General features: G+C 43.2%; 1 protein-coding gene across 1 annotated transcript in view; it reads right to left on the bottom strand.

Annotated features, from left to right (window-relative positions):
* Window positions 1-23327, bottom strand: part of FBLN2 (fibulin 2) — a 136871-nt gene extending 113544 nt beyond the window's left edge. The window contains 1 exon segment of the mRNA XM_083489174.1: window positions 23254-23327. The gene's annotated coding sequence lies outside the window, so the exon portion shown is untranslated.
* Window positions 23328-24532: the final 1205 nt, after the last annotated feature.

Raw genomic sequence — 24532 nt, 5'->3', positions numbered from 1 at the left:
ATCTGATAGAAAGCACCACATGTTATCAATAAAATTAATACTCTATATATGTCTGCAACACATCTTCTTCCCCAGTGATAAGAATCGAACATTTGTTCTAGATTACATTTTGATTTATTAGAATCACAGTATAGACAGTGATCACTGACAGGGAGGGAGGGAGCCCAGGGCGGGGCCCAATATACAGTAGTACCTCGGGTTACATACACTTCAGGTTACAGACTCTGCTAACCCAGAAATAGTACCTCGGGTTAAAAACTTTGCTTCAGGATGAGAACAGAAATCATGCAGCAGGAGGCCCCATTAGCTAAAGTAGTGCTTCAGGTTAAGAACAGTTTCAGGTTAAGAACGGACCTCCGGAACGAATTAAGTACATAACCAGAGGTACCACTGTATATAACTCAGAGTTTGCTGCCCTTCCATGACACCTCAAAGCACTCTAGCTAATGGTAGGATGAGCCCTCTGAAGACCTGATGTAGCTCTTTAGTGGAAGTGGAAGGCCTAAGTGGACACTTTCACATATTACATAAATATATAAATTGTTTGATGGGGTCCATGCATAGCCTGGGGTACACAGACCCAGGGGTGGGCTGGTCATGCTTGCCTATAAAATGTTAAATATTTTGAACCCTTAGGTGCAATACCATTCTTGCCCAGTGTAGCATTTCTGGAATACAAATGTACAAAAAGCCAAAGACCAAATTGGGATAGACCTACTAACAAGCTGCTGACTAGATGTTGAGGAAATGTCAACACCCAGTAAGACCCCAGTTTATGAGGACCCACCAGGCAGCAGTAGTCCATATGATGCTCTCCCAATGTGACTGGACTCCATCCCCCACCAGCCTGGCCAGTGTTGAGGGAAAATGGGAGCTGTAGTTCAGTAACATCTGGAGGTCGGCTTCTACACAAGAGAGTAAATAGACGGCGCTTATTCCGATGTTTGAACAAACCAACCTCCTAGGTCTTTGGTCCAATCTAGTAGGGCACTTCTTATATTTTTGTATATTTTTAACTCAGCTGATATATACTGGGCTGGCTAGGGCTAAACTCTAGCCAGTTGGGTCAACAAATGCAACAATTAGCCTCATATACAGATGTATTTCTATAAATAAAGAACATCTGCTTTTTTGGCTGCTTGTAATAGATCATTAGTTTCTGAGCTTATTATCCTGGACAGTGACCACTGTTCTCCACTATTCTACGGGTTCTTGGTGTTTTGCGCCTATCTAACAAAAATAGCACATTTAAGTGTACATAATGCCTTTGGACTGGGTAATGTTTGAGGTACAGAACCACAAACTGCCCTTTTTCAAGACAGAATTTAAATTCTTTTTATTTATCTTGTTTACTTTACACAAACCCTGTTTCTTCCATACAGATGGATACGATCTGTCAAAGACTTGGAACATTTTATCCCATAGCAGAACTTGTTTAAACTACCATCTGTTCTTTCTAGATGGGCACAATAGGACCAGGAACTATTTACCATTCCATAAATTAAGAACAGAATTTGGACAGCTTCTTACAAAGATGAGGTAAGAATGAATCGGATGACTTCTGCTAGCACATCCTTCATAATAAACCAATATCAGGAGTTGTCTTTTTGTCTCTTGGTTAAGAAGTCATATACTGCTTAAGATACACAGGGATGGCTACTGTGACTTCAATGGAGATATAAATTGGCCAGTTCTCTAGCTGACCCTCAATCGGTTATGCATTATGATAGTATATTGTAGGTAGAGATTTATTAGTATGTAACACTACAGTTTAGATCAGGCTTCCTCAACCCCAGCCCTCCAGATGTTTTGAGACTACAGTTCCCATCATCCCTGACCACTGGTCCTGCTAGCTAGGGATCATGGGAGTTGTAGGCCAAAAACATCTGGAGGGCCGAGGTTGAGGAAGCCTGGTTTAGATCTTTGGTTAAATAGTGGAGTCAAAGATCTGGACACCTATTTCAGATCAGTACAGTGGTACCTCAGGTTAAGTACGTAATTCGTTCCAGAGGTCCGTTCTTAACCTGAAACTGTTCTTAACCTGAAGCACCACTTTAGCTAATGGGGCCTCCCGCTGATGCCGCGCCGCCGGAGCACAATTTCTGTTCTCATCCTGAAGCAAAGTTCTTAACCCAAGGTACTATTTCTGGGTTAGCGGAGTCTGTAACCTGAAGCGTATGTAACCTGAGGTACCACTGTATGTGAACTTTGGCCTGTCTCCCCTTTTGTCATGAATTGGCTGCATAGTCCTATCTTCAGTGTCCATTCTCTCTTACAGATTTTCTCCCACCTGATTCTTCTAGCTCTGACCTTCTTTTTTCTCATTCTTTTATGTTTCTTAGCATTCCAACTTTCTTATTCAACTCCATCCTGGATATGCTGCTTTATGAACCCACTGCCTCCTTCTTTCTTAGGGTCTCCTTTGAAACCCCCTTTCCCCAGACCCTGATTTCCTTTGCCCTTCTCTAGGATTAGGGCAGCTGCTGTCTGCCCAACACACATTTAACACAAGAACAGCTCAGGCAATTGCTGACAAAAGCTTCACTTCCCCTATAAAACTCTTTAATGCCTTATAATATAGATGATTAATTCTCTTATATTCTGATGCATCTGTTATATTGTATGCAAGAAACACGTGTGAATGCACAAAAATGCTCCTTTTTCTGCTTCTCACTAGTGTAGACACACACACACACACACACACACACACACACAATCCTCCATTCACAATCGGCTCTAACATTGTCTCAGCTCCTGGAGAATTAGGTGAAGTTTAAAAGAAAAAAAATGTGCTCATACACATTGTATCAAGAGACCTCATGATTAACCAACAACAGGACTTGCAAAACAATTATGTCTTTCATTTGTCTTCTACATAATGAAGACAATTACTCCATTCTAAAAAAGAAATATCAGATTGGAAGAGAATCTATTCATCAAAAGATTGCAAATACACATACACTCTCTTTGCTAAAAGCAAAAGGGAGGCAGCAAATTGATTCATTGTTATGGTCTTCTTAGGGACAACTGTTCATCAGAGTGAACATGCAAGTTCTGTAAGCAGTGTTAATGAGAGTCGTGCGAGTTACATTTCATCACACGCCACAGTGAAAATGTAATCCTTATTAAGAGAAGACTGGTGCTTGGAGTATGCTGTGTCTCATAGCATGTTTCCTAATGCAGGGGGAAAAAAACCCTAAACATAGCTAATTTTGATTGATCTGAAGTGATTCAGCTATGACCATCAACTGAATATACTACCCCTTGCTTACTCTGCACTCTTTGTAGCTGTTGTGATTCCTTAAGAATTCACATCACAAGAAATTCTGCAAAGAAATGACTGCTCCCAAGCATTTTTCATCACACAAGCCAATGGAATGAGGAAAGGAAAAAAAGCTCATGAAGCACTCGACACTGTCAGAATCTAAATTATTCTCTGATATTTTGTAACACACGCAATCAGCTTTTATAAGGGCCTGACCCTGTCAGTCTCATATGGCTCACATTCAATCTGTCACACTGAATCACAACTCCTCCTTGATTTGTAACAACAAAAGCAAACTTAACTTTCTCTAAGAATGTAAAGTTTAAAAGACATTGCTTAGTTCAGCCCAAAGCCCAGACGTAGCATCTAAAGCAATTGCTTCTCATTAAAAAGAATGCATAAACCAATTTAAGATGTAATTAATAATACAAATACTTCTTTCTGCATCTGAGATACCTTGCAGAAAAGTAGAATGCAAAAACTCTGTATGCAACCTTCACCATAGTTTTTACAGTCAATAGCTAAAAATACCCACTAAATCATTTTACATCTGCTAAAAGTTTTCAAACCTTGTCAGACAGAACAAACTTAACAATAACTTTAAATGCTTTAAATGCTGAGAACTTAAGAACAAATGCATCTTAAGAACAAAGCCTAGGAATAAAGAGGACAGCAATATATACTTTTAGAACTAGCAAATCACAATATGTAGCAAAACCAAAGCTAAACCAAAAGATTTTTAAAATTCTTATGCAATAATAAACCTAATAGATGCATTTAGTTAACTATTACAATGCACATGTGGGTAGATTTACAGACCTGTGACTATAGTTACAGTTTCTTATAACCTTTTGTCTCCAGTCATATTACTGGTCCTCTGTTTCCAAGTGCTGCTTTCAACTCACATCCATTCCAAAGGAACTGCCTAGATTTTGTGGTGTAATCTGAGCAGGGAAGTACCATGTGCCTATGATACGGTTAATTCACTTTTTACCTCCCTCTGATGTGCAACGGGGTGAGGGGAGAGCACAAAAATGGAAATACTGTTTTTCTGTTCAGCAGGATTTAGAAATTAACAGCAGCATATTTATATGTGGCCATTTTGGAATTTTTTTGTGTTTTATTGTGCATTTAAATAGATTCACTGCCTTGAAATACCACCACTTGGCTTTCATGCAGACCAGCTCTAATCCTGCCTGCTTGGTACAGATCTTTTTGCTAACTTTTTCTAGAGGCTCTGGAGGGAGTTGAGAGGACTGAGGAGATCAATCATACTCAAAGTAACAGTCACACATTGTGCAGAAGCACAGACTTGCCAGCACCGCCTGTGCGAAGAATAGACTAAAAATATAATGGCTAGTTTCTCCTACAATTTAATCTTTACGACTGCATGCTAGTTGGGTTATGTGCTGCTTAAAGTCGTCTGGAGATGTATGAAATTTATTTCTTCACTAAAGTTCCCTAATTGGCTATCAATGTGAGCAATAATAATGGGCATTCTTCCCTGATATCTTGATTTGCTTTTTCTTTTCTGAACCCTTTTCTTTCCCATGAACTCTCATCCACATCATGGGATGCTGCAGATTCACAACTCTTTGTGGTCCCCCCCCCCCCGGTTGCCCCCCATATCTACAGTTGAGTCTGGAATGAAAATGTAAGTGAAACAGAATTTGATGAAGACACTTCCGTTGTCTTCCCGGATAGCCCAGAGAGACACCTGGAAGGGAAAGCTACATGACAAACAGCTGCAAGAGGAGATTAAAGATAAGCAACAGCAAGGCAATTCAGAATAAGAGGAAATAGATATAAAACTAGAGCACACAGGAAACACAAATGGTTTCGTTAAAATTTGTGTGCTAGTTAAGCTGGACTCCTTAGAAGAAAGCAATTTTTCTTTAAGTGGCTTGTGGAATGGGATATTTAAAGACATTGCACTTCTAGGTCATGCTAGAATTCATGGTTTTCCCCCCTACTTCTGTTATCGCAAGACAGCTGGAGGGAGACTCAGTCAACCTTCTCTCACATAAACAGCATACATCCCTTCCGGTCCCTGTATTTTGAATGTGTGTTGTTGTTTTTAAGAGTCCCATAGACCTACCCCTCTCTGCTTCCCTCAGAGGATTTCCACTGAGTCATCATAATGTTTGTGAATATTCCATGACATTACAGCAGCTTGGCCAATAGCTAGGCAGACACAGGGTATGGGAAATCAGTTCTTAGTCCATTGTGAAAATTCATGGAAAATAAGATTTAGCTGATAAGTATGGTAATTGTGGAAGTGCAGACACTGCTAATATATGTCCCGGATAAAAGAAATGGAGAGAGTCCATCCTTCCTTCACAGGTGTCCATGCTGTCCCCCCCACAGGATCATACAAAATTCTGAAAGGTCTTGAGTTGGGTTAGCATCCTCCAAATAGTTCAGCAGGGTTGTATTTTAGCCCTCATTTCTTCTGGCGTTTTTTCCTGAAATTTTGCCCTCTATGTGTATAGAGAGAAACAATCATTCTGCTACTCCATTTATGTTTTTGAAACCTTCAGTCATTCAGTTTACTACTAGCTAGGCCAGGCATAGGCAAACTCGGCCCTCCAGATGTTTTGGGACTACAATTCCCATCATCCCTGACCACTGGTCCTGTTAGCTAGGCTGATTCAAGAGCTTTTCTCCTTCTCTCAAAATAATAGAATACAAGGTTACCTCCAGGATCAAAGAGATGGTGCCTCTGAATACCAGTTGCTGGCAATCAACGACAAGAACTGTCGTCCTCATGCCGTGCTTTGGGACTTCCTATAGGCATCTCTTATTTTTCAGCTACTAGAGGCAGAAAACCTTCTCTGCCATCTGCAAAGCCATTCCACACAAGGGCTCCGGGTCCTGCTCCACATTGTGTGTGCTTGGCACAGATCTGTGATGACATGCACGTGCACTGGCGGAGGAAGAGGCATGCGGGGGGAGCGCACCACCCCTGGCTGTGCTATCTCCAGGGTGCCATTGCGGCTGCCCACCACCACTCCGCCACTGCGCACGTGGCACACATGTGACATCACATGGTAGGAGGAGGCCTCCAGAAAGCCTAATGGGGCTTGTTGCAGTCTCTGGAAAACCCAACGGGGCCCATTGTGGCCATGGGAATGCATGCCAAGGCCCATTGTGGTCTGCAGAAGGCCTGACGGGGCCTGTCATAGCTGGAGGCAGGCCGCAGTGGGAATCATCAGGCCATCCTGCAGCCACAGTGGGCCCCGAAGGGCCTTCTGGAAGCTGCAACAGGCCTCCAGAAGGTAAGGAGGTATGTGGTTGGAGAGGGGGTAGTGGCAGTGTGCGTAGCCACTCCAGGGCCCTCTGGATTTGGCTGCCCCTCTCCTCAGCTGGGCGGAGCGGGCTCCCTTGGGGACGCTCCCAGCGGGAGCATATGTTCTCCTGCTGGTCATGCTGATGTCAAGCACACATGCCCGTGCAGTGTGCATGGCCCCACCGCAAAAAATTGTGGGTGCCCTGCCTCTTAATGGGGTGTGTTGTGTGGGCTGGAGCCCTGAGAGCCCTGCACACTCGGCACCTGTGATTCCACACATTAGTCTCCTTGGCCATCCACGCTTACAGCCCAAAGTACTTAATACAGTAATGTTTTGTGAGTTGAGTTTTGCTCATAAAACATGCCCACCAGCAGAAGTGGAGCAGGTCATTTTTGCCAATTCGTCCTTCCCTTGAAGCCAGCCATGACTTCTGAAAATCTGTTCTAGAAAGGTGGAAGACAGCACTGAAGGTACCACTGGGCACTGCTGGGGAAAGAAGATTGGTGGCAAATGTCTCCCCCTCTTCTCCACCAGTAGGAATCTCTACTGGATAAAGGGCCCCTTCTCAAAGGGCAATGCATGGTCCAAGATTCAGCATGCAGGAATCATTATCATTGACCATGATGGCTGGGGCTGATGGGAGTTGGAGTCTAGCAACACCTGGATGGCTACAACATCTCAATCCTTGGCCAACGTAATAATTATTGGTACATTTATTTGCCATGATGACGTCTTATACAAGCATGTTCACATCCACACAGCTCTGTTCTTATGCTCTATATTATTTCATAAATATAAACTATTTCTCCTTTAAAAGAAAGAAAGGATAGTTTTCCTTTTCTTTTTAACCAGTGTAAAACTATAAAAAAATAGTAGTCTGGAATCATCTGCAGGAGGGTCACTGGTTGTTTCATGAGCTAGTGACGCTCATTTGACAAAGCCACTTCCACCCTACAGAGGAGGTGGGGTTGTGGGCTTCACAGCCCCGTGCGATTGGGGGGATTCCCGGCCCCGTCACACCCTGGCCAGCCAATCGGCTGGCTCTGGGGGCATGGCCTGCCCTATTTAATTCAGGACGTGGCCGGGGATCTCTCTCTTTCCCCGCCTGCCAGCTGTTTCTGCTTTTCGCACCCTCCCGCTCTATAAGATTTACATTCCTTGACCTTGCTATGTACCTTGGTTGGTCGCCATTGAGGGGCCTGGTAGGAATTTTTCCACTTGGCAAATTGGCACCAGCCACTTGGTTTTCGCCTACCTCGTAGCAAATCGTCACAACTTTCTTGGTATTGGCGGTTAGGCATTGGTATTGTTTTGTAGTTGAAAGAGGGGAGGAAGCGCCATCACTTGCCCCGCATATTGAAGGGTAGTCCGATAAAGGATTCTGGGGGGCGTGGCCCTGTCTGAAGCCTATGGAGGTGAGGTCCTAAGGCACACCCCCGAGCAGTGACCCCGGGGGAGTTCCTAGTTGACGTGCATCAGCAGGACTCCCCCTACTGGTGGTTAACCCTTCCCAGACAGGCTGAAGTTGGATATAGTCAGGACCAATGCCTAGGCCAATACCGCTCATCACCTGTAACCAATAAAGTTGTGGCCTTATTTAGCCCATTAACCTTAATAATTGTGTCATGTGTCTTTATTTCCACTGAGGGGGGCAGGAATTCGCCACACAACAGCAAGAAGCCAAGACTTTAGTGTCATCAGTGGAATATAGATTCAGCAGACACCTTCTGTTTCAACTTTTAAACACCTGCTTTTCTATTCCATCAGCTTTATGCAGGCAATTAAGAATACATCTTTCCATAACAGTTAATATATTTCTGACTAACTTTTTATGTGGTTTTTAATAGTATAGTTTATGCATGATTGTTGTGATTTTTTTAAAAGAATATAAATGCTCTGATGTTTTTCTAAGAACATAAATATTGTTATAAATCAAATAAATAAAACTTAACTATTAATTGCATTATTTCTCACAAAAATATTTCATCTTATGGTACACCTTTCTTGAGCATTTAAAAGCACTGCGCAATTTGTAGACTACAGGCATCCTGATGAAATTAAAATAAACATTCCAGCCTATTAATCTAGTTCATAAATCCATTAATGGAGTGTTTCTGAAATTATTCCTTTAAACATTCTTGGTCCCAAATTGTTCCAATTAACCTCATGCTCCCGGACGCCAAGCTACAGAAGTATGTTAGCCAATTAGTAAGCCAGAGACTTCCAACTCAAATAGAACTGGTAGACTCGCTTCAGGAGGTACATAATGGGTGCAGCTCAATTCTATTGAAATAAATGGCAGAAAAATAATAATAAGCGGGATAAAAGCAGCATTATACCACCCCAATCCAAAGACCAAATGAGTCAAAGTGCTAGCAGATGGGCTAATGGATAATCTAGGTAAATTCTCTTCTGCCTACTTGCCTGCTTCAGAACTACACACCTAGCGCATTCTGGAAAAATAAAAGGAAGGCCATCAGGAACAGCCACCCAAATGTGCTCTGTGGCTCATCTATCCCCAAATAAATGTACCACCTGGTACAAAATAACAAACTCATCCATTGGGATTCATTACTCGTGACATTAATTTCAGAACAAATAGAAATTGCACCAAGCAAGCTCCAATTGGTTAATTCTTATCATTCATTTTCAAATGAATTCAACCCCCACTCAGCTGTTAAAGGGAAGCTACCTACAGTATCATGCATTTTTGGCAATGGCCCTATGTCTATTCCTCACTACAGTGGTACCTTGGTTCTCAAACGCCTTGGTACTCAAACAACTTGGAACCCAAACACTGCAAACCCGGAAGTAAGTGTTCCAGTTTGCAAACTTTTTTTGGAAGCCAAACATGCTCTGTTTTGAGTTTTACGCTTCCGATTTGAGTGCTACAGTTCTGTTTTGAGTGTTATGCTGAAGTCTGTATGTTTATGCTTTTTATTTTGCATTTTTCTTTTTTGTGGCTCTTTTTGTTTTGTTTTTGTGACTGTGTGGAACCCAGTTCAGCTACTGATTGATTGTGTGACTGCAGTACATTGTTTATTGATTTCATTTTATGGATCAATGGTCTCATTAGAGAGTAAAATTCATGTTAAATTGCTGTTTTAGAGGTTGTTTTTAAGAGTCGGCTTAATCCATTTTGTATTACTTTCTATGGGAAAGTGTGCCTTGGTTTTGGAACACTTTGGTTTTGGAACGGACTCCCGGTATGGATTAAGTTTGAGAACCAAGGTACCACTGTACTTAATTCGTTCCGGAGGTCCGTTCTTAACCTGAAACTGTTCTTAACCTGAAGCACCACTTTAGCTAATGGAGCCTCCCACTGATGCTGCGCCGCCGGAGCACAATTTCTGTTCTCATCCTGAAGCAAAGTTCTTAACCCGAGGTAATATTTCTGGGTTAGCGGAGTCTGTAACCTGAAGCGTGTGTTACCTGAAGCATACATAACCCGAGGTACCACTGTATTTGCAAAGGGGGGGGGGTTACAAGCAAGATGTCCACAGATACTTTCTTGCCAAGGCAAACATAGTGACCAGTGTGTCTTTCTGAAACTTTCTTCACTTCAGATCCTCAGTGAACTAGCTAACCTTTACCTTATAAATTATTCCAAACTTCACAAGGGGAAATCAGCAACCTTAGTGGAAATAACCCCTTTTTACACTGGCTAAGAAGAAAAGGAAAGGAAAGGAAACAACATCCTTTGTTTTAAAGGGGAAATGGTAAAGAATAGGAAAAACCACTAAATGCTCAAACTAAACCTTTAAAATTTGATTTTCCATCTCTGTTGCCAGCAGTGAGAGATGTCTCTCTGCTCTCATATAATTTTCAACAGCCAGAAGAAAAGCAGGTTTTGCTAACTGTGGTTGCTCTTTCCATTCAAAATCCTTGATAACCAATGAAAGCTATGATAGCAATCTGCTTATGAGAAAATATACATAATATAAAATGAATCTAGATAATTAATGTATAATGTTGTTTTGGGGGAGCAGACTATGCATGCCCACTCACACCACAAAGAACTCATAACCCACCTACTCTCAGCAGCCAGAAACATCATAACCAGACACTAGAGAGATCTGTCAGGAGAAAGTGTGGACCAATGGTACCAAATAGTGTGGGAAACAGCCTTACTAGAAAATTTAACCAATAAACTGAAACTAACATGGGGACAAATAGAAGAAGACGCCTTCACCCCAGTATGGCTCTCCTTTATCACATACACAGCCCAACAAGACAATGACAAGAATCCACCAACAGCATACAAATCAATTTGGCTAACCTGATCCAAAACACCCACCCACCCCACTCACACATGAAAACAAAGTTCACCACAGCCAATCACAAACAAACAACCACACCCTGGGCCAACCCCAACCTCTCTCACCACCAAAGCAACACAAGTGAATAGTAAAGAGAACCCGCACAAGCGACGCTGACACAAAACCCCACACATACACTAAGTAAAATAGAAACATCGCCACCCGACCCTAGCCCCACTCACCATGCCCCCTCCACCTCTTCCCCCCTTTTCTTCCTAATGTAACACTAATGTCTCGACAAATGAAAGTGATCTATAAAAAATGTAACTTGAAAAAAGAGACATAGCACATACTTTTGTAAACCAAGAAATCTTTAATAATAAAAAATTAAAGAATGTGAACTTTGAAAAACTGCTACAGAAAAGTTTGCATCTATTAATTTTGATAAAGTTGCATTTTTTATCTACCAAGCTGATATCAGACATTCTACAGTGGGCGCATGCATGCTCCAGTTGTTTCCGTAGAAAGTTCTAATATGTGCAAAAGACAGTTTTCTCTCTCTGACTCTCTCACACACACTTGTCACTCATTCAGTGATAAGGAAGCAGCACAACCCCCCTTTGACCACAGCAAATGAACTGATTTCAGTGGCCATCCCTGATGCTTGTCCATTTTATGTTCCCTGAATGCCTCTGATTTTACACTGGGGACAGCACAAAAGTGGAGAACACGCTTTTAATCCCCAACATCTGCAGATGGAGGTGAGAAAGATTCTTGGGGAAATAAAGAATCCTGAAAGAGGTGCTGTTGAGATTGCTGCATTGCATGGGTCTCAAACAAAGATGTGCTCTCCCATGCCCACATTCTCAGCATGTTCAAACTCCTGTCTCAGCAATGTTTATACTGGCTTGGTCATGTCCGCAGAATGGAAGATGGCAGGATCCCCAAGGACATGCTCTATGGAGAGCTGGCTTCAGGCACCAGGCTCTGCATTATAAAGGTGTCTGCATATGTGACATGAAGGCTGGCAACATTAGTCCCACTGTGTGGGAATCCCTTATAGATGACCCACAGTGTCTGGAGACAGTCAGAGGGTATATATCAGTGACCAGAGGAGAAATGACAGCTAAGATGAGTGCAGAGAGAAGAAACGCCATGGTGCATCTGTAACAGTGAAACTAGATGCTTTGCTCAGCCCCAGTTGCAATTAAACATGTCTCTCCCATATTGGCCTCTACTGCCACAGCAGGCACTGTAACCTTCCAAAAGTTTGACTGAACTCCTCCATTGTCTCCCAAGACAGAAGGATGCCAGTCAGGGGGTTGGGTTTGAGGTCTCTTCCAACTCTATAGTTCTATGATTCTGAGTGTAGGTAACAGATAAAGGACATCTGGTTAAGTCCAGTCAAATGAGACTATGGGTTTGAGGCACTCATCTCGCTTTCAGGCCAAGGGAGCCAGTGTTTGTCCACAGACAGCTTTCTGGGTCATGTGGCCAGAATGACGAAACCACTTCTGGCGCAATGGAACCCATGACGGAAACCAGAGTGCATGGAAACACCATTTACCTTCCTGCCACAGCAGTACCTATTTATTTACTTGCACTGGCGTGCTTTCAAACTGCTAGGTTGGCAGCATCTGGGTCAGAGGAATGGGAGCTCACTTACTCATGGGGATTTGAACTGCCAGCCTTCTGATCGGCAAGCCCAAGAGGCTCAGTGGTTTAGACCACAGCACCACCCGCATCCCTTCCAAGTGTGAGCCATACTGAGGTATATAGACCAATGGTCTACCTCAGTATAGGCCAGTTTCCCATGTCTCACTCATATACAAACACACAATAATCCACATTTACATTGACAGAAGAGGCAACCGGGTCCACATATGCAATGGGATGCATTCACAAAGTAGCCCTCATATTTATATTCAGTTTTTCCACCAAGGAGCTCAAGGAGGCATCCATTGTTCTCTCCCATCTCCATTTAATCCTCACAACAGTGATGTGATGTAGCTTAGACTGAGAAAGAGGCACATGGGGAACAGAAGTTACAGAGAACCCTCAAGTGTGTTGTCTACATCTAAGGTATAGGTGGGGACCATTTTGCATGGGGGTTCCATTTCTGGGCCCCACATCCGTTGGTGGAGCGAGCAAAAGCCACACATCAATTGGATGCACCTAAAATAGTTGTTGCCTGTATTTTTTAAATATTTTTTGGTAGTCTCCATTCATCATTTGCCCAAATTATGGTGGAAACCATGGCTTGAACTGCATAGCTAAAGCTGGCAAGGAGAGCAAACAAATGCCTTTACCTGCTTGAATTTGCCAAGCAACTCTGAGGTTGCTTGGTATGCTGAGAACACTGTTATGGGTTTTGAATGGAAGGACAAAGCAGCAATACTTTTGAGATTCAATAAGAACACATTCCTATCTTGCCAGAAAACATTAGCACATCAATTCTGCTGATAACATTGGATTGATCATCATAGGCAGGAAGCCTGTTCTGTATTTTCTGATACTTACATTAAACCAAAAACATACAAAGTAAAGAGCAGATAAAGAACATTAAAGGCAGAAAAGCCTATTTGGTATCAAATATAAAATCCCTTCCACATGCAAAAATAAGGAGAAAAGAAATCCCTGCAGATTTCAAAGGAAGTTACACAAGTAATCTGGAATGGGCGGCATTACATCTGAGAGCAGAGCAAAAGTAAAGCTTGTATCAATATTCTAAGTATTCTGAAGCGTAGTCATTTGTCATGCTCTGCAAATAGACAAGATTCTTAAAGTATCAGAGCAGTTCATCTTTTTAAAACACATCCAGTCATTTTTTAAAATTTCTTAGCTGCACACCTTCAAATGCAGAGTATTTATTGCCATTCTTTAAAGAAATTTCTTTCCTGTGTTGTAACAACGTAGTAAATGTTCCGTATTTATTGTGTTTCACATAGATCCATATTGAATGCACTTAGAATATAAGGAAATGGCTCAGTTTATTGCCAGCCCTGCAAACTCAGCCTGGCATTTGAGGTGTGCCTTACACAAATGAGTGCAAAGTGCTTCCAGACCCTTCACAACCTCTTCAAAAAATACCTGTAGGCTTTGATCATTTGGTTTTCATGTAGAAATATACAGATTACACTTTGTTATAAGCAAAAGGCCATCACACAAGTCACATTGCCTCATTTGTCAGGTATACTTATATGCATATCAACACCCACCAGCAAATTAGGTAAATAAGCCACCAAGCTTATTCAGGCAATTAAGAAATACCCTACTATAGTAGTTGATTTCTGATCTTAAGGATCTCTGGGCTCCTTGGGGAGAAGGCCAGGATAGATATTTAATAAATACTAAATATGTATGGATAGAATCCATCAATTGGCTATAAGCCACAGTTTTCTAGGAAATGGTGGTTTAAATTCAGGGTGACTATCCTACAGTTCAGAGACCTGATCTGGACACAAGATCACAAGGACTTTGGAACAAGCAGCCAAAAAGGGGTGTGTGAAATAGTGCTGGGATCAATAGAGTGCAGTAGCCTGATGATGATGAAAATTGCCCTCTTCCTGATTTTCAAACTGATCATTTGATGAGCAGATCAGCTGATGAGAGGAGAGAGTATGATAGGTGTCTCCACTCACTTTTGCTGGTGTGTGTGGTCCTAGGAGAGTTGGCCAAAGATTAATGCACCCAAGGATAAAAAGACTAAGCCACCCCTCGGTTAAACTAACCATGGTTTTTGTAAACTTGAGTTCCTGGTTCTGGGGGAAAAGGCAGGGTATAGGATCATAGAAATGTAAAGTAGGAAGTTCCTGTGAGGGTCATCTGTTCCAACCCTCTGCAATGCAGGAATCTTTTTGTCCAACTTCGGGCTCAAAACCATACCCTGAGATTAAGAGTCTCATGCTCTATTGGCTGAGCTATCAAATACAATGATGATGGTGGTGGTTATAGAAGCACCAAAAAGGAGGAGTGAGGGAGAAACACACAGGGCCCCTTGCTCATTCGTAATAAACTATGGTTTATTAATAAACCTGGCTTTGTTAAATATGGTTTATGAAGTCAATGTTGTTACTTATGAGAGTGAATGAGAAAAAGGCAAGACGGAAATACTCAGATATCCTAAACACATGAGTGCAACTTTCATGTATATAGCTATTAATACCTTGCTCTGACACCTAGACCTGAACCAAAAGCACTACAGCACAGCCTCCAACATTTCTCTAATGGAAAAAGGGACTCCTATTCAATATAATAATAATAATAATTTTATTTAAATGCCACCCATTAAACATTTAAAAACATCCCTATACAGTACAGGGCTGCCTTCAGATGTTTTCTAAAAGTTATATAGTTACTTATATTCTTGTCTCAGGGGCTGCATAACTCCATACCCTCCAACAATTCTTTAATGAAAATACAGACATACTGGGATCAAATCAGAAAACAGGATGGCTTCTGTAAATCTGGAACTGTACCTGGAAAAGAGGGTCTGCTACAGCAATCAATATGAATGACCAAGCACCGATTCATTTATATACTTTATGACACAACATTGCAACCCTGCATGGCAAGTCATTTGTATGAAGCTGTTTCACAGGCAGTTTGCTGTGATTTCAGTCATTCCAGGAAAATTGCTGCCCCTTCTTGCCACTCCGCTTTCCCCACTTCCCAAAAAAGAGGAAGATGGACATGGCTAAGAACAGGGAACGGGGACCTTCCTGCATCAACCTTCTTCCAGGGATCGCTTACCAATTGTGGGTGTAGCAAAAGGTGTGGCCAGAAACACACTACTCTCCATCTTCCATCCAGGCAAGCAAGGTTACAGTGCACTAGAGGATGGTGCACAGCGGGGCCAGTGAGGGATATGACCTGGGCAGGGTTCCAAAAGCCAGGCACATTTGGTTGCCAGGCCTAAGGCTCCCCTACCCCTGCTAAGAGTATGAATTATTACAAGCCTTAAGTTCGAATATCAACACAGTTGTGGACCATGTAATGTTGATATTATCCCTCTCACCTGGAATGATAATCCTGACCAGGGCTTTTTTTTAGCTGGAACTCACCAGAACTCAGTTCTGGCACCTCATAGGTGAGTGCTATTGCCGTTATGTCCTGAACCCCTGGCCTACCTGGCAGCAAGTCAGTATATCAAGTCCCCAGTCCAAGGTCAATCTACATGTCCAAAGTCCAAACCAAAGCACAGTCCTACAGAGATCCTGGAGCATCCGAGTTGAGGCTCATAAACATGGGCAGATGAGCAGCCACAGTCCCTCAGCTCTGCTGCTCTTTTCTACTATGCATGCTGATTGCAGCATCTGGGCTCGATGAGGCATAGGACTCTCACCTGCCCCAAAGCTACACCAGCTGAGGAATCACACACCTCTGTCCAGAGCTGGCAAACCCCACCTGGCCAGCGAGGGAGCTGGGCTGCGGGCCTTTGCCTGCATCAACTTCCTAGAGTGCTGCTCCGACTGCTCCCTACGCCTCAGAACTTACCGTGTTCATGGGGACAGGGACCCCTCTAGCTCTGGTGATGGGTCCTGCTGCTCTGGTTCCTGTACACTAACCCCCGCCCCCTCAACATCCTGTGTCCCCCTGTGAGTACTTCCTGCACCAACATCACCTTCCCTAGCTTGTCCCTGTGTGTCCCAGTCCCAGCTATACCCCTTGCTGGGATTCTCTTCCTCCTCCTCCTCGTTGCCCTGCCAGTTCACAACACATTATAAGAGAACAAGGGAGGCGTTCATGGTGAGTTCTGACACCTCTTTTTCTAGAAAAATAACACTGATCCTGACCTATATTATGATTGCATCAAAAGGCATCTTGCTACAACTTATGTGAAGTATTCTGAGCACCTGGGCAAAACTGAGATAAAAATACAATTATTATTATTTTAAATTTATGTTTCTATGTACATTGGGTCAAACTTATAGCTTAACAAAGCTTCAAAAGTAATTGGGTAGATTTGAATGACCTCTGTGTGGGTCTAATAACCATTCAAACTTTATGGCCATTGTGATCAAAGAGGGCTGAAAGAGTTAACGGTTCTCCACAGGTTCAGGAGGTAATCAGCAAAAGAGTTGCCTGGGGCCTCACACAGTACAAGATGTCTCAAAAGCAACAGTACTTAATCCTGTGCAACTCAGCACTGGTGCACTTTGTCATCAAACTACAGGGACACCCGTCTCGTGATAGATTATTCTCATCTCGGCCAAAAGGAAAATATCAGCTCTTTTTCTCTGCTTGGTATTACTGCTGGGAGTTTTGGGCTATGCGCTTGGTGTCTAGAACTCATTCAACCATCCATCTCAAGGTTACAGTTCAGTACATGTCCTTCTGCTACTTGCCACTAATGGGACCCGCACAGCTTCCGATACCTACTTTCATTCATAAAATTTAAAGTTTGTTCAGAAGTAGGGTGTTTTTTTGAACAATTATTCCCAATATCAATTAAATTCTTCTAGTCACATTTCATCACTAGCAGCATGGAATCAGGGCTGTTTATATTTTCGCTGTGCTTCTGGATTCAATCCAGGAACAGAAATCATTAGCAAGTAGATTATTTTTTTTTTTTTAAGGAAATGTTCAAGCCCTCTAAAACAGGAGATTACTGTAAATTGGAACAGCTTCGTGTTAGAGAACACAAAAGGCTGCATGCAACACAGGTAACCAACGGATAATTACAACTCAGAAAAACATTTCTTCCTCCCAGCACCCTCAGCACAAGGCTAATGGATCAAGAAAAGGGCCATTGTCTCTTTCAAATTTTTATACTTTCGTATAAATTAGTTCACTGAGCAACCATCTCCTGAAAAAAATAAACGCACTCACAATATAGTCTAGCCAAATATCTAGGTAAAGGTAAAGGGACCCCTGACCATTAGGTCCAGTCGTGGCTGACTCTGGGGTTGCGGCGCTCATCTCGCTTTATTGGCCGAGGGAGTCGGCGTACAGCTTCCAAGTCATGTGGCCAGCATGACTAAGCTGCTTCTGGCGAACCAAAGCAGCGCACGGAAATGCCGTTTACCTTCCCGCTGGAGTGGTACCTATTTATCTACTTGCACTTTGACGTGCTTTCGAACTGCTAGGTTGGCAGGAGCAGGGACCGAGCAACGGGAGCTCACGCCATCGCGGGGATTCGAACTGCCGACCTTCTGATCGGCCAGTCCTAGGCCACCCGCGTCCCTGCCAAATATCTAGTGCAATTGTGCAATTGAGCAGGCAGGCAATTCAGAAGATTATTAGTATCAGGAAAAGAGGGAAGAAAATAAAATAAAAATATTTTGAACCAATTTTACATTAGATATCTGGCAACAGTTTATTAAAAACTCACTTGGACCCCTCAAAAGGTTCCTGCATACATAGCAGAGCACTTGGCCATTTCTTGTTCTGAGCACAGATCCTCTTAGAGCCAACTTCCGGATGTGTCACAAGTCATCTGGTAGCACAGAAACTCTAAAATGATGTTCACTAACAATGTTCTTTGTACCGTGATCCTAGCTGGGGAAATGTAGTTTACAATACTGATAAGATATTAGTGGAGCTACACATATGCCCATAGCCTAGTGTTAATTAATTAAGCATATTTATAGCCTGCCTTTCTTTCATTCATTAGGGATGCTTCAGTTATCTCCATCTTCAAATAAGATGAATTTTTAAAGATAAATATGCTCTTGATTCCTGGTCACATTTCATTCTTCATCGCTCTTTCTCTCTTTTACACACAACCACACAAACATACTAATTTCTTTTTAGCATTAAAATAAAAAAAATATTATTTTTCCTTCTGTTTCTTTTAAATCGGCAAAGAGCCAAAGCTTAGTAGAGTGTGTGGTTTAGATTCAGAAACTCCTCTCCCCTCTCTGGTTGCGGTTCTCTCTATTGCCAAATGGGAACCAATTGCATGCCCAGGAGCCATGTACCACCATCTGCATTTAGAATAAAATAGCCACACTTAGAGACATTCATTTGGTTCAAATTAGGCCACAACTTTATTGATTACAGATGGGAGTGGCTTAGGCTTAAGCATTGGGTACAACCATTATCAACCAACCCACCTGAAGCTCAGTTCTCTCAAGTGTCATTGAACACATATTGAGGGAGTCTATAACATGCATCAAAGAGGTGCAACCCCACAGAGATTGTCTTGAGGAGTGCTATGGCCCTAACCACTGCCTGGGCATCCAGAGAGAAACACCTCTTCCAGGATCCCTTTAATGGGATACCCCAATCCTTGGAGGAGCAGGCAAGGCATACAACCTCCAGCCATGACTAAGGCTTTTATCCAGTGCCACCAGCTGGGACCTTAGTCTTTCCTGTTTAGCAAGTTCTGGTTGCTATGTTGAGTTGCTGTTCTGTTGCTTATCAATAAATGCAACTACTGCAGTTCTCTCCACTCCTGTGGCTTCCTAGCATTAGGGAAGACCCCTTGCAATGCTTCTGCTAGATACTACACAGGGAGCCATAGTAATGTGAAGGAAGGGGGAACCCCTTCACAATGAAGGGGAAGTTCTTCATAGGAACTGGCATTTATCTGTATCATTCAGTTTTGTCAACCCTGACTGGTAAGGGCTCTTCAGGGTTTCCGAGGGGGGCAATACCAGCCCTACCTGGATGTCGCAGAATGAACCTGGGGCCTTTTACATACAAAGCACGTTCTCTACTGCTGAGCTGCAACCTTTCCCCCTTCATTCTGCATGTTCTCAGGATCCATGTCTACATATTGATGCTTGGTTTGTTGCACATTCACCAGACATAAGAAAAGCCTAGGAGAGGAAGGAGCACAAAGTACATTTCTGGTTCACAGGAACTAAAATTAGCACCAGCTAAAGACAAAAGAACCACACCAGGAGAATTGCAGTGGTTTTTATTACACTTGGTTATAATAAAATAAATTAAAGATACCTGGGGGAACTCTGGACCAGCAATTACTAGCTCCATTGCATTCCAGGCCAGCCCAATTTGCAGAGGTTGGAAAGCTTCATAGATTTCTCAGCAAAATCTTAACTTTGGAGTATCTGATACTGTTCAAAGAAGTCCACTCTCATGAAATGGTTTTGAGTTTGCTCATTCGTTTTTATACCCCTAAATATATATGGATACCATGTTCAGAGCAGAGGTGGGACAGAAACACTATGACACAGAATGATCATGTTTGCACACCTAACATCATTAACAAATCATTAAGGGGGGTGCATTTTTTTCTGGGTTAGAAAACACTGTGTTTCAGTTAATGCAATGGTAAAGATGTTATTGGGGCACCAAAGGTGTGTTGTAATGTAAGCATAAGAAGAACCCTGCTGGATCAGACCCAAGGCCCATCTAGGCCAACATCCTGTCCTCACAATGACCAGTCCCAAAGCACAGGAAGCCCCAAAGTATATCATTGGCCCCAGTGAGCACAGCCATGCTGGCTGGGACTGGTGAGCGTTACAGTCCCAAACAACACGACATCACCAGGTTGGCCAAGGCTGAACCAGAGGAATGAAGATCACAGGCTGGGATGTGCAGTGAGATTAAGGGGTGAAGCCATGGAGGGCCATGAAGGGAATCACATTAGTCTTAGAGTAGATGAGAAACCAGTGTAGGGACATCACATGATAAGAGTGATAAGAGAGGGTTTTATTTTGCCTGTATAAGGAGATGAGGCTGATCCTGCAGAAGACCAGAAAGGAAAATACTGTAGAGGTCTAGGTGAGAGATAACTAGAGCATGGGCCAGAAGAACAACAAGGACAGGACATATTAAGGGTGAATGGTAACATTGTCAAAGAAAAAGCCAAGAATGCATGAAGAAGACAGCTTAAGATGAAAGACCAGACATTTGATCTTTGACATATTGAGTATTCCAGCAATAAGATCAGAGAGGCACTTCAAGATGTGGGGTGAGGAGGGCGGTACAGAGGGGGAGAGGGTTGGTTGTTTTAGGGGTTTCTGGGATCTGATGAGGTCATCCAGGAACAGCGTGCAGAGAGAGAAGAGAATAACAGAGAGGGAAAGCAGAGGAAGAGTTTCCACCTGTGGAGACATTGAAAGACTGATTAGACAGGTAGGAGGAGAACCAGATAAGGACAGAGTCACAGACACCCAAAAGGAATCAAGTAGGAGAGAGTACTGTAGTTAACTATATCAAAGGCAGTGTAAAGGTCAGGAATGTGGGTCCAATACAGGCTTTCAGCAAGGAGGACATTATCAGTGATTTGTGACATGCAGTACTGTACAATGCTAGTTTCTGTGTAACCAACTCTTGATACACACACACACTTTGTATCTAGCTGTATTTCTGTTATTTTCCCTTGCTCACCATGATCTGTTGTCTTTTTTATGGTACTCATATTCACTCATCTTGGCTTTGGGGCTACTGTAACTTTTAAATAGACCATATAGTACCTCTCTTTAAATATTATGTGTGTTTGTGTGTGCAAGAGTGCATTACAAGTGCTACTTACACCATGTTTGTATTTTTCAATGACTGCCTTTCATGTCTCTGTGTTTGTTGTCAGCTTCTATCTGTCTCTGCGGTGCACATTTAGAACCTAATGCCTAAGGGGTGACTCATCCCGACCCAGGACTTTCTCAGCATCTGTTGGATTCCCCCAGGTGAATTCCTCAGCCCCAAATGCTAGATAAGGTGTCTTTTGGGATGTATTATTTCAGGAAGGACTTCTGAGAAGTAGCAAGCTATATTGGTGGTAGAAGAAGTGGCCTTCTGTTAACTGGGCACTAGTCTCTTGCGCATGGTTTGGAGAACCACTGCCTATACTGATGTCCCATTCTACCTTTGTATAGCAAAACACACACATTTGAACTATCACAACACCACCCTTTTTTTGAGGCAGAGCCAGCTCTATATCAAAGGCCAAAATGTAAGAATTGGCCAGAAAGTCAACAACTGAGATCAAACTGGTATCCTTTGCTTTCTCTCCTCAGATTTCCCTGATATGCCCACCAGAAGAAGTTCCGGTTAAAAGAATACTTTTTATGACAGCGAGGGAGAGACAAGAAGCTTCTTGGAAGAGTAACAAAGCTAGAGGAAGGTAGAAAATATCATCTTTTTGTCTTCACAGTGGTCCATGCTCCTGTGTAATACTGCTACATAGAATTACCTGGTGCTTCCTGGATATTATCTTGTAATCCTTACAACAACCCTGTTAGGTAGGGCAGTGGCATTATCACTTATACTGTATCACAAATGGGAGGGATTATATCACAAAGTGGGATTCTCAAGCATACCTTTTGCCCTTGTCTTCCCTGCTCTGCTCAGAAGAATAGTAGGAAAAGATTATAGATTCATATCTCAACACACCTGACCTTGAGCTCCTTGCAGGAAAAGCAGAATATAAAGTAAGTAAGTAAGTAAGTAAGTAAGTAAGTAAGTAAGTAAAAGAAAAGAGAGGTCATCTCCAGGGTCTCTGGGTCACTTCTGTGTTGGAGACCACTCACAAGTGACATGGATAGCACACAGTATACATTACAGGATGAGGCATCCTGCAGCTGACTGGTCGCCTTGCCATTTCCCCCAAGTTCAGGGGTGAGTCCCCTTCCCCCTTTAGTTTTCCACCCTAACCTCTAATCAGGCTGGAAACAAAGAAGGGAGCTTTATTTTTCCCCCAACCCTGCCCTGCCCCCAGCTCTGAAGCATCGCTCGATTTACAAATACCGTATCCACCAATCTGTCTCCACCCAGGGAATTGTTTGCAGCAAAGCAACAGCTCAGAAACATTTTGAAGTGCTCTTGTTTTGTTTTGTTTCCTTCTTTCTCCCCGCCCTTTTTTTTTGTCCATGTATTTCCTAAATAACGTCAGGGAATATTGCTGCACATCCTCCCCTCCCCCGGTTTAGAACCCTGAAACAATCTTTTCCTGGCTCGTGTAATTTCATACATTCTGCCGCTCTGCAGCAGACTTCATACGTGCCAATGGGGTTTCCATCACTTCAGGGAGGGCCAATCGCTTTAACGGCGCTACAAGTTATGAGGCTCAGAGCCTTGGCTTGGGAGAGTTCAGAGCGTGCTGTGTTAGGCGTCTCTTTAAAGGGTTACAAAGGAGAGCCCAATTTCGCACCCGAGGCGCCACAATGAGGATTTTTGGTGCTCCAATTCTGTTCGTTACACCTGGGTTGAAAAAAAATATAAAACCAATAACTTTACAGGGAGAAGACGAGCAAAGGAGCTCTGAGACACCGTGCCAGGGAGTGTGTTTCCAGCCTTGGATAGGAGGCGGAGAGGAGGAATGGAGAACAGCAGGGCGATCAGGAGACATAACTTTGGGTCTGGAATTGATCTTTGCTCTAAAGCCTGTGCGGATCTGCTGAAGGTCCATCTGTCCCTCATCAAGGGCTCCCACCACCCTGGCCGCCCCCTCTCTCGTCAATTGCACAAACTGGTCTCTCCCCACGCCCACCCCTTTGGTCGCTTAGCTGCTTCACAAAAAAAGACTTACCCCCCCAATGCAGGCGCAATCGGCGTGTGCTGTTGCCGCCACCTCCACTGCCTTGTAAAAGGGGGATATTTTGGAAACCAGGAGGAGGAGGTGGAGGGGAGGAGGAGGAGGAGGGACTTTTAACACCAAAAAAAAAAAAGTTACAGGGAAGTTGACCAACTGCACGAATTGTTTATTTAACCTGAAACCCGGAGGCAGTGGCCCATCAATCATCGGTAATTACACCCTGATGCCAAAGCCTTCGGAGACCCCTTGATCTCTCCACACACACCCCGCCCTCCTCCGCCCCATCACCTTTCCATGAAAAGCCAGCGTTGCTGTATTGGTTGAGTTATCAGGGGATAACGCCTCGCTCCTATTCTGTTTCGCTGGATAGGTTTTATGGGGACGGAGACGTACGCAGGACTTGAGGGGGGGGGGGACACGACCCTATCAATTCCACCCACGGCCCCGCATTGATTGTTCGGCAGGCAGAGGCAGAAATGTGGGGAAAGTGAAAGCAAAGTGCGGGGGGCGGGGCGCGGATCTGGAACTGTTTCACTCTGGCATGAAAGGGAAAGAGGTGGGTCAGGTCTGTCCCTCTTTCCGCTCTCAGCCTGCATCTTCTCCCAAGAGAGGCTACAGCATCTTCCTCGCAAGGAACAGACCAGAAAGGCTCATTCCTTTCAGCAGCCGAATGCAGAGATGGGACGCACACACTGGAACAATAACACTGTTGTGCTTTGCAGTACTAAGAGAGCCGGCTGTGCTGAGCATCCTAGTTGTTTTCTTAAAGGAGCCCAAGTTATTTGTTTATTATTTGGTTTCTATCCTCCAAAGAGCTCAAGGTGACGTGCCATGGGTCTCTTCCTCCCTGTTTTATCGTCCCAGCAACCTTGCGAGGAAGGCTAAGCTGAAAGTGAGTGAATGGCCCAGAGTTCACCCAGTGAGTTTTATGGCTGAGTGGGGACAGGAAACCTGGTCTCCCAGGTCCTAGTCTGACACACTAACCCCTACACCACACTAGCAGGCTAACCATGCCATGCAAAAGTGCCCCGGTCAATTTGATTTAATTTTGATTTTTAAAATTATAATCACCATCATTAACCTGCCCTGCACCCCAACTATTTAAAATACAATTGAAAAGGAAAGAAAGGAAAGTAATACTATTGACAGTGAAGCTCTATTCGCGATACAGGAGAATTTATCATATTTGTGTGGCTGTTTGCTTGGGAGCCTGTTTATAGAAATTCCACTTGGTCATAACTGTTGTATGACTGCATATTATATAGCTCATCAA

This window comes from Podarcis liolepis (assembly GCF_965112155.1).
Source record: "Podarcis liolepis genome assembly, chromosome: 2".
NCBI lineage: Eukaryota > Metazoa > Chordata > Lepidosauria > Squamata > Lacertidae > Podarcis > Podarcis liolepis.
This window is presented reverse-complemented; position numbering and strand designations above follow the sequence as displayed.